Source organism: Mauremys reevesii, linkage group 22 (assembly GCF_016161935.1).
Source record: "Mauremys reevesii isolate NIE-2019 linkage group 22, ASM1616193v1, whole genome shotgun sequence".
NCBI lineage: Eukaryota > Metazoa > Chordata > Testudines > Geoemydidae > Mauremys > Mauremys reevesii.
Window position 1 is genome coordinate 14752121 of NC_052644.1, and position 9426 is coordinate 14761546.

At 53.3% G+C, this 9426-nt stretch overlaps 1 long non-coding RNA gene across 1 annotated transcript; it reads left to right on the forward strand.

Annotated features, from left to right (window-relative positions):
• The first annotated feature begins 6552 nt into the window (after positions 1 to 6552).
• On the forward strand, positions 6553 to 8173 carry LOC120388156. Its single transcript, XR_005590509.1, has 4 exons — positions 6553 to 6943; positions 7119 to 7191; positions 7581 to 7744; positions 8156 to 8173. It is a non-coding gene; the product is annotated as an uncharacterized LOC120388156 (long non-coding RNA).
• The last annotated feature ends 1253 nt before the right edge of the window (positions 8174 to 9426 follow it).

A 9426-nucleotide genomic window follows, 5' to 3' on the forward strand; every position in this document is an offset into this window, starting at 1 on the left:
GGCCGTCCAGACCAGCGCGGCCCTGCTCCAGTTTGCCACCTCCCTGCCCGGATTTGACGTAAGTGACCTCTGACCCCAGCATCTTGCAGAGTCAAGTTCCTCATCCCCTGGCTAATTGGTCCCCCCTGGGTCCGTAAGGGACTGCGTTCCATAGGCCGCTGGCTGGCAGGGTCGTGTCTGGCCTCAGGGCCCTTGTTATTCTGGAGCAGCGAGGCAGCGACTCCTCAGTGAGGGCCCTTGCCCTGCTCCCTTTGCTCCAAGCTCCCTTGGGGGTAGAGAGGAAGAGGACTGTCGCTTCTCTCCCCCAGCGCCTCCTACAGAGGGGTGGGAGCAGAGCTCAGGTCCAGGGGCACTGCGGAGCTGAAGGGAGAATGTTGATAGATTCTCCTCTCCTTCTCCTTCCACCAGACCTCCTCCACCTTCTCCAAGGCAGGTGAATTAGTGCTGCAGCTGGGTCTCTGTGTATCCCACCCAGCCAGTGACATCAGTCGGCATGCCAGGGGTGGGATCTATTGGCTTTACTGGCTCCTGCTTCAGAAGAGGGGTAAGAAACCCAGCTGGGCAATGGGACCCCATGGAAACGAGCCTCTGGGAGACTAGCTCCAGCTGGCCATTGGTATGCCTGTAGAACTAAGGCCTCTCTGCTTAGACCTGCTGTAGCAGGAAAGAGGAACCCCAATAGAAACAAGGTCCCTCCTTTGAGACTCCCTCTGCTGGGCACTGGGACCCTACAGAAAGAAGCCCCCTCCTCTGAGGCCGACCCCAGCTTAGATGGTGACTCTTTCTCTCCCCCTTTCTCTGAATTAGGGAGATGAGTGTGAAAGTGCCAGGGAAATTGGCTGCTTTATCTCAGAGCCCGGCTCTGTCCCCCAGCCCAGGGAAATCAACCCACCCCCGTACGGGGCAGTCAGCTCATGAGGGGACAGGAACGGAGCTATTGAGACACATGGAGGGAAAGAGCCCATCATGAGGGCAGGGGCAGGAGCAGGCACCACAGGGGATGGACACAAAGCTTGTAGGGTGTCACCAGTCGGGTAGCCAGGGCCAGATCCTGACTTCAGTGGGTGTGGGGGGTTCTCAGTATTAGACACCCCAATGAACAGGCACCCACTCCCAGAGCACAATGACCGTAAGGGTCACATGATTACTGTGATGGCTGAAACAAATCCCCCTTCTGGTACTAACCCGCCTGGCATGGACCCTGCGATTCCATTGGGCCGTGGATGCCAGAAGGAGCCTGGCCAGTGTGCACCCAGAAGGAAACAGGCACTGAAAGCGGAAGGTCAAACCTCCCCAGTGGGTGTGTCTTTCTCCCCCAGGGCTCAACACCAGAGAGGCCCCAGACCTGTGGTGCTGGGACGAGCTCCATGACCCCGAGTGCCTGGGGTATAGAAACCTGGCCAGGGTGGGAGAGATAAGGACTCTCCGCCGGTGCATTGCAGCAGCTCAGGTGTGGAGCTGTCTCCCCCTGCAGTGAGTGTGTCATGGACACAGGGCAAGAGCCTGCTCCTTATTTCCACAGAGTATGTGAGGCTCCTGGGAATGTCCATGGGGTGAGGCGTGGGAATGAACCAGATCTAAAAGACCCCGAACCTCTAGCGGGTGAGCTGCAGGAGCTATCGCGGCTGGGAGCAGCAGGGGTCCTGTGTTGTCTGTGTGAGCTGGGTTCCAGCGCGCGCAGACACATTCCCAGCATCTCATGGCGCCTGTGGTGAATCCTGCTCCATAAGAGCTATTGGAGGCCTCAGTGCCTGCAGCCTCCTACTGAAGGGGGTTCCTGGTCCATGGGACCCCAAAGGTTGGCTGCCCAAGGACTCTTCTCCACCTTGTGAGACACTCGAGGGATTTGGAGCCTGGTTCTGGGCCATTGCAAGGGCTCTGGTTCTTTTGGTTTTAGGTCTTCGGAGAAATATTCAGCGAAGACCAGAAGAGCAGTTTCCTCCAGGCGGGCCTGCTGGCCATCCACCACCCCCTCCTCCGCGTCAGCCAGGCTGGCCTGGTGCTGACCTATTCAATCCTGGGGGAAGCTGGCCAGCTGCTAGAGGACGAGGTAACCAAAGAGGGGTCACCTGGAGAGAGACCCCCAGGGCCTTTCACCTCCAGGCCATTGAAAATCACTCCCATCCCATCCCCATGCGCTGACCAGGGAGCAAGGAGAGGGTGACCCCAGGCAGGTGCCATTGGTCGGTGCCAGCTTGTCCCCTGAGCAGCTCAAAGCAGGGCAGACCCAGCTCCCCAGCAAGGCTATTTCCTAACAGGCATCACATCAGCACGACACACTGCCATTGCTCATGCTAGGGGCTGCCAACTCTCCTAGCCACCTGTGTGAGTCTTTCATCCCCCTTGGGGCCTCATGCCGGTTCCTAGAGCTCTGGTATCATGTTATCCCAGCCCCCACCTGCTCTGGGAGAACTGGAGGAGTCAGTCAGCAGAGGCTGCATAAGTGCCCCATTCACCAGAGCCACTGCCCATGGCATCACGTTAAGGACATGGAGATCCCTTGGGGAAAGGTGTCCACTTCCTCTCACCCCCCGGCACTACTGCCCAAAGCCTCCCAGCCCCTCAGCTGGAGTGGGTGAGGGTGGCTGAGGGGACTCTGGGGAGCGGAGCTGGATTCCCGCTGGGTTGGGAGGTAGAACAGTTCTCACGCAGGGACTGAGAGGAGTGGAGGCAGGAGTTCATTCCACAATGGTGGGAGAGGGGATGGAAGTCATTAGAGAAGAGACAAGATTTCGTCTTGGGGTTGGGCGGGGGAATCCGTCCCTCAGACATGGGGAGGAAATGTTGCTGGCTCCCGGTGCCATTAATACCCTTCGTTCTCATGGGTGTCGGAGTCTCTGATTGATCCTTGTTCCCTTGCAACAGGGGGACATCACAGCCTACGTCATGGTCCAGCTGTTTAATATCAGGGTCTTGGGCCAGGTGCCTGAAGCCCTGCAGGGGCTGTGCTCCGTGGGGCAGCACTGAAGACCCCTCCCTCGCATGTCCAGCTCGGACCCCCTGCCGCAGGTACTTCATTAACGATCTGGAGGATGGTGTGGACTGCACCCTTAGCAAGTTTTGGGCCCCACACTACAAGAAGGATGTGGATAAATTGGAGAGAGTCCAGCGGAGGGCAACAAAAATGATTAGGGGGCTGGAGCACATGATTTATGAGGAGAGGCTGAGGGAACTGGGATTGTTTAGTCTGCAGAAGAGAAGAATGAGGGGGGGATTTGATAGCTGCTTTCAACTACCTGAAAGGGGGTTCCAAAGAGGATGGATCTAGACTGTTCTCAGTGGTACCAGATGACAGAACAAGGAGTCTCAAGTTGCAGTGGGGGAGGTTTAGGTTGGACATTAGGAAAAACTTTTTCACTAGTAGGGTGGTGAAGCACTGGAATGGGTTACCTAGGGAGGTGGTGGAATCTCCTTCCTTAGAGGTTTTTAAGGTCAGGCTTGACAAAGCCCTGGCTGGGATGATTTAGTTGGGTTTGGTCCTGCTTTGAGCAGGGGGCTGGACTAGATGACCTCCTGTGGTCCCTTCCAACCCTGAGATTCTATGATTCTATGATAATCATTCATTTACCTGTGTGACGTCTTTTCTGTTCACCTTCTCCACCGGTGACACCCCTGAGCCTCAATCGCATTCCACCTCTAAGGGGGTGGACAAAGAGAGGCCACCATGCTCATTGGGGTGTCTCACAAGCAGTTGGGTTTGGGGTTCCGGTTCTGGTTTATCCATCAATGGCTGGGCCGAAGGGCTCCCCTCAGTCACTCCCTCCTCCTCCTCGGCACTGTTGCTGATGTAGCGCTTTCTCCGCAGATGGTCACCCTCGGGATGAAGACAGTCTGAAGTTCTCATGGGGATGGTGAAGGAGTCCAGGTTGCCTCTCAGCAGCCTTCCCACGATTTCTAAACCATGTGTCCTTGGTAAGAGATGGCCTCATCTGTCCGGTGTTGGGACTTATGTGGTAATGGTGCTGTACTCTGATTGGCAGAGGGCCTTGGGAGGAGTTCTTCGTGGGGTGATACGGCCCACTTCCGGACGGGTCACCCTGTCCTGGAATTCTCCCTGATTGGTCAAAATCTCCTCTTAGGGCAGTCCTATTGGGTCAAACCCATCCTAATTGGTAGATGGCGGTTGGAGGAGTTCTTAGAGGGGTCACACGACCCACTTCTGGATGGGTCACCCCACCTCGGAACTCACCCTGATTGGTCAAATCTCCTCTCAGGGTGGTCCTTCTGGGATGAAACCCATCCTGATTGGTAGAGAGTGGTGGGAGGAGTTCTTAGCGGGGTCACATGACACACCTTGCTTCCAGTCATGTGGCCACCTTGACCGCGGAGTTAAAACCCCCCATGGGGCGGGACTTTTGGTGACAGGTGGGAGGGACTAAGGGGTCAATGGGTAGGGCTTGGGAGGGTCAAGGGGAGGGGTTAGGGTTTGATTAATGGTGGCATTCCTGATAAATACCAAGATTACATGGATAACGTGGAAAGAAATGTGGACTCGTTACCTCTGGACCGGGACTATGACTGCGCTGTTGACCTACCACCTTGGTTGAAAGTTGCTTTTCCCGGTATTTACGCATTGTTGGGACCAGAATTATTGGATCTCCCTGCGTACAGTCATGAAAACCAGTCCTAAGAGCAGGCCCTTTTGGGGATGAAGAAATGTGGGACTCTGCTATGCCTCTCTTTAGACAATCAGCTCCTGAACAAAGTGATCATTTGAAACCATTACCCTCTGCTGTGAATCCCACAATTGTTGGCTCACAGGAAATCTGCAAAGGGTTTCATCAACCTTCATCTGCAAGGATTTCCAATCTAAGCAAGGATTTCACTTATACAACCCAAAATGCCATTAGCCTTCTTGGCAACAAGGGCACACTGTTGACTCATATTCAGCTTTTCGTCCACCGTAACCCCTAGGTCCTTTTCTTGAGAACTGCTGCCCAGCCATTCGGTCCCTAGTCTGTAGCAGTGCATGGGATTCTTCCGTCCTAAGTGCAGGACTCTGCACTTGTCCTTGTTGAACCTCATCATAAGGGAATCCTGAATCAATTCTGAATCACTTAAAGGAGGGGAAAGTGATCAGGAACAGTCAGCATGGATTCACCAAGGGCAAGTCATGCCTGACTAACCTAATTGCCTTCTATGATGAGATAACCAGCTCTGTGGATGAGGGGAAAGCAGTGGATGTGCCATTTCTGGACTTTAGCAAAGCTTTTATTTAGTTAGGTTTGGTCCTGCTTTGAGCAGGGGGTTGGACTAGATACCTCCTGAGGTCCCTTCCAACCCTGAGATTCTATGATTCTATGATTCTAAGGCTCGTTTGGGCAAGAGACAAATGGAAGACAGATTTCAAAACACACAATGGACATTTTAATGGTCTGATATGCTATTTGAGCTAACTAATGGTCCCCTGACCTTGCAACACTTCATCAGTGATGTATTTGGGGACAGTGTCATCTATTCGGGTGACATACGTCTCTTTTTGGAGAACCCAGAGCAGCACACGCAGCACATCCGAACCTGGAGAGGTTTCGGCAGCATGGTCTCAACACAGAATTGGAAAAGCGGAACCTCCAGCCAACTCTCCACAGAGTTTTGGGGTACATTCTCTCCCCAGAAGATGTTACGATTGATCCAAATAAGGTGGAAGCCATTCATAAATGGGGCGAAGTTGGAAGTCCTCAAGAAGTGCAGCGCTTCCTAGACTTCACTCGTCCTGTGAAATTGAGACGTGCTGGCTCTCAGTGATGCTTAGACGGAAAACCACGCACCCCACACAGGGGTTGGAACCATCCACTCCCAGGTTGTCCTGAGGAGCCATGATTTCTCCGGGAGCTGGGTAAAGGGCACCGGGATCAGTCTGTCAAAGGTAGGGGAGGGTCGTGTGAGGAGAGGGTCTAAGAGAGGAGGGGCGTGGGCTAGGCTCTGTATTTGGGCTTGGCAGGGATCGAGAGAAGGGACAGGGCTGTTAGAGGGCAATGCGAGGTGCGAGGGGGGGTCAGAGATGGGGGCAAGGCCTGAAAAGTTCAGCTGCTTTAGATCAACTGTGCCAGAGAATCACTGGTTGAAGTGACTGAAAGCTCTGAGCTGGGGCTGGCCAAAATCCTCCTCCTCAGATGGGAACATCCCAAAAGTCTGCAGAAGCTCAGCCTCTGAGGTGAACGTTGTGGCCCTAACCTCTCTCTGCTCTGTACCTCACAGGATTCCAGCCGGCTGTTCCAATCCAGGAGGAAAACTGCCACCGAAGTCTCCCAGCACCTGGGCAGTGAAGTGCCACTTAACCCCGCTGTGATGCACAGACCTTGCCCTGGCTGTCTGCACAGGGCTGAATTTCATCCCTTCTGAGTGTAAGGAAATAATTGGCTCAAGGCCTTTTTCTTTCTGGACGTCTGTCTAGTGGGAAAGAAGGAAATAATTGGCTCAAGGCCTTTTTCTTTCTGGACGTCTGTCTAGTGGGAAAGAAGGAAATAATTGGCTCAAGGCCTTTTTCTTTCTGGACGTCTGTCTAGTGGGAAAGAACCATGGGGATTTTTAACCTGTTTCGCTCCCATGCCTGGTGCTTCAATGATGCAGAGACGTGCTGATACATTGGTTGATTTCCCCACCATTTAATCTACTCTCTTCTTCTCTTTTAACAGGTATTCTAAGGCCCCCCCGTGCATCATATGGGCGTTCTTGGGGGCGCAGATGGCATCAGACCTGCACCTGAATAAATAATAGGGACTGAAATATGCAGACACTAAAGTTCTGCAGCCAAATTCTCAGGAACCTTCCTCTTCAATATAGGATCAGGATTTTGTTTTGAATTGTTTTATTTTTTAAAAAAGTGCTAAGCAGATGCTACCCTGTAAGAAGAGGAAACAGAAGCAAAAACTGAAAGACTGTTACTAAAACCAGTGAAGAGCTGCAGAGAGTGGAGACCCGGCAAAGCAGACAAATGAATACTGTGAGTAAATAACCTGAAAGCAAATGGGGAAGAAAACCTCCTCTGGTAATTGTGGCTCTTGGGACCAAAATCAGGTTCCTGGTACATAGCCTGGCTGAGATCATCCCTTTTCCCTGGATCCCAGACCTGGGATTCAAATGTCATTCTCTGTGTGGTGTCCTTATTTTATTCCTAGGAAAAGGCTCCGCAAAGGAGGTGTAAGGATCCGGGACTCTAGTGTCTGCCAGAAGCTTCAGCCACCTTCACAGGTAGAAGTCACTGTCTTTCCTACAATGCCACTAGTGCTCTTCCTGCTCTCCAGATGTGCTCCCTCCAGCAGGACAGAGACACCCCTTAACTCCCCGAGTCCTGATTTCCTGCCATTCAGGGGGCTGAGGATTTGCATTGCCCCCACCCCAACCATCCGAGACTTTTCCTATGGGAATCTCCCCAGAGCAGGGGAGAAATCTGTTCTTCCATTAGAACCAGTCTGCTCAGTAAATCCACCCACACTGACCTCATCTCAGCGGCTTTGTTTTTCCGAGATTAGTGGTATCTTTGGAAAACCCTTAGCGTGTCGGGGTGTCAGGTGCAGCAGGGGATGCAGGAGCACCAGTAGATTCCCCTGAAGAACACCACCATGTCTTTCTCTGGTCAGGTTAGAGCACGCCGTCCATTGCGGAGGTGAAGACCGGATGGGAGCTGCTGATTGACCTTGATGTGCCATGTCCTTGTGTGGATGAAGGACCTACATCTCAGGGATGGGCAGCAGCAGATGTAACACATGTGTCCAGGAATGGGCTAAATAACCTACATTGAGAGGTAAGTAAAATCGTGGTCACATGTAGACATCACAGGAATTGACCCAGGGTTTTTCAGCACAAGCCCCTCTCACTCACTGTCAACAAATCCAGCTCCTCCCACTAGACCACACCCCATTCCAGAGCCCTGAACCTAGGACCCCTGATTCTCAGACCCAGGCCTCACATCACAAGGTCAAACCTCCTCCCGTTATGGGCGCTGCAGAAGGGACCATTGGCAAAAAAAAGCCTCTTCATTCCCCCTGTCAGAGACTATGGCCATGGGTGACAAGTGAATGAGCTGAGATCTCCCCTGTGGGAATCTGAGGGGCTGCACATTTGGGGTTTCACAGCGACGGCCTCTGGCAGCCATTGACAGAGTGTTCCTGGGAGGAGATTTTCTGTCTCCAACAAAGGGTTTCTGTTCCCCCAGATCTCAGCCACTCAGCAGAATGCGGGAGAGCCGAGTGCTGATGGGCTAGAGGGTCCCAGGAGTCGCTGTGCAGCAGGGGCAGGGTCTGCAGTCACCATGGGCCACACCCTGTGCTCCAGACAACCCAGGCTGTTTCCCTGGATTGCAAAGGGGACTTTGGCTTGTGGAATCGGTGCTGGTGCCTGTGTCCACAGCTGGGATGTTTTTCTGAGGCTGCTCAATGGTCCATGAAACGCCATGCAAGCAAGGGGAGAATGGACATTAGAGATCGAGGCTGGGACCTCTGTGGGGCTGCTGCAGTCAAACATCCACAGCCAGAAGAGAGACGATGGGAAACGCGCTTCAAGGCTGGCCACAGCCGCAGCAGCTGTCTCAGAAAGCTCTGCTCATGCTCCAGCCAACAGAGGCAGGACGAAGAGCCACACAGAGAGAGCCTGGGTTGCAATTAGCAAGTTGCAGGTTTTTCAGTGGATTATGCTGCCCTGACCATCAATTTCCTTCGATGTGCACATCCAGCCTCCCTGGCTGAGCTCAAGAGGAGTTAGGTTCTCCGTGCCCACAGGACAGGGCTGGCCTTGCCATGAGGCGAACTGAGGCGGCTGCCGCAGGTGCCAGACTGTGGGAGCGCACCACTAGACTCTAGAGTGTAGAAAATTGTGTCTGGTGCTGGTGCATATGTTTTCTCTCTCCTTGAGACACACAGAGATGGTGGAGTGCTGTGCTGCAGGAAGGGGGGCACAAGAGACATAACAGGCAGACAGGAGAAAAGGGGAGAGGGAATAACAGAAAGCAACAGGAGCTGCAGGGAGAGAGAGGAGGAGGAGGAGCCTCTTATGTGCCTCTCGAGCACCCCCAGGAGTCTGGACTGATTAACACCAGCTTGTCAGGGAGCTTCCTGTTTCCTGCTGCTTCCCTGAATCCGCTTGAGGAGAACAGGCAGTCAACTGAAGTAGTAGGAGCCGAGTAGGCCCTAAAGATGCTGATATCTTCCCTCACTCAGATCCTGCTACCAGCCCACTTATTTGTCCCCTGCCAGTCTAGGTGGCACAGAACAGCAGTCATGAGTGAAAGAAGAAAACACCCCTCTGGGGCAGCATTGAGAAAAGGAAAGAAAGCAAAGGAAGCTTTTCTGTCTAAGTAGGAAGGAGCTCTCCTGAGATACAGAGAGACAAATGTTCACAGTGAGCCTTCCGGCCCCACTGAGGATGTGAGTGGTGAGGAGATGTTTTTCTGAGGCTGCTCAATGGTCCATGAAACGCCATGCAAGCAAG